At 33.6% G+C, this 1566-nt stretch overlaps 1 long non-coding RNA gene across 1 annotated transcript; it reads right to left on the bottom strand.

Annotated features, from left to right (window-relative positions):
- Positions 1 to 230: 230 nt before the first annotated feature.
- Positions 231 to 1341, bottom strand: LOC114366889. Its single transcript, XR_003657068.1, has 2 exons — positions 1229 to 1341; positions 231 to 888 (listed from the first exon to the last, which is right to left on the bottom strand). It is a non-coding gene; the product is annotated as an uncharacterized LOC114366889 (long non-coding RNA).
- Positions 1342 to 1566: the final 225 nt, after the last annotated feature.

The raw sequence follows: 1566 nt of genomic DNA, 5'->3' as shown, positions 1-1566 counted from the left end.
CGATATTCATTTATGCACATTAAGATTAAGCACCAATATTATAATTGTAATGAAGTCTCGTAGGTTGCAATATATGAATAACTTTGCGTAGATGCAAGGTCCTAGAAGCAGTAAGGACATGAAGTTCTTGTTCTTGTACTGAAATGCAAAACATTACTATCTGAAATGCAAGGTCCACTTATATAAATTGTCGCGGAGCCTCGTGGGGTGCAATATAAATAGAAGAAATATATTAAAACAAATACACTTTCTCAAGTCTATATACTATAGACAGATTACATAGCAGACATGTAAGGGAACTTGTGACAGCAGAACACGAGATCATTCAAACTGCCAAACATAATCTCAAAATTCCCAATATTTATTTATGCACGTTAAGATTACGCTTCCATTGATAAATGACAATGGGGCCTCGTAGGAGTGCAAAATTGACAAAAAAAAAATAAAATGCTATGTATCCATCTTGTGGATTTTCATGCCCATTCAAATTGAAAAACCCTTGAGAATAGGAGATACACAAACATAGCCTTGGTTACACCACCCTTATTGTAGAGGCCCAAATTGTATTAAATTAAATTTAAAACAAAACACTATCCTTTCGTAGTAATCATTAGCCACTGGGCACTGGATAAACCAAATTCAGAAATAAAAAATAAATAAAACAAAAAAAGGCACCACAGAACACTAATCTAACTTCAATTAACCAACAAAAAAATTATAATCAAAATCCAAACATGGTACTTATGTATGGGTGATACTGGCAGCCCAAACATGTGAAGTCAGATCTGCAAAGCGGTGCCCAAAACTCTTTTTTGCACATTCATTAGGCAATTCATGATATTATGTCATCACAGAGCCTTAGTACTAGTGCACTGCAGATGACAGAATCTAATCTCCGGATACAAAAGCACAAATAAATAATAATCAGACACTTGCAAGCTTTCAAAATCACAAAAGTAAAATGTTCAAAAAATTGATGAAAAAGTAAAAAACTTTGTCCAAATACAACATCTGCAATAAAAAGGATATATCATATATTTTAAACAAAAAACAAAAATTAAAATCAGATTTTTCATTTGAAAATACATCATGAGCAAGTATTGTCATCCAAAAAAGATTGGGGGGAGGAAAAAAATGCCAATGATGAGAAAACAGCATCAAATTAAATGATGAAATTGCAAAATTTTCAAACCCCAGTAGTGAAATTAGATAAAGTAGCTTTCTTTACCCTAATTAGGAGCGGCCGTGAACCTGATAACAAGTTCTGGTGACAGATTGATGCAGGGTTGGGAAAAGGGTGTGAATTTATAAGAGCAGAGCAATGAAATTAGGGCATCGCATGGAAACTCGCCCAGACTGTAGTTGGGTCCGCGAGAAAGATCAACGGCGGATAAAGTTTTGATGGAAATTCAATGATCAAATTGAGGACACGTGTTTTGCGTATTTTCGTGACGAAAACAACGGCTCAGATTGCACTAGCAGTTTTTATATTTCTTTTTGTTATACTAGCAGTTTTTATATGGTACTCATATTAAGAAAAATAAAAATTAATATTTTTTCTTGCAT

The sequence above is a fragment of the Glycine soja genome, chromosome 9 (assembly GCF_004193775.1).
Source record: "Glycine soja cultivar W05 chromosome 9, ASM419377v2, whole genome shotgun sequence".
In the NCBI taxonomy this organism is placed as follows: Eukaryota; Viridiplantae; Streptophyta; class Magnoliopsida; order Fabales; family Fabaceae; genus Glycine; species Glycine soja.
Note: the sequence above shows the minus strand (reverse complement) of the source record. Positions and strands in the feature narration are given on the sequence as shown.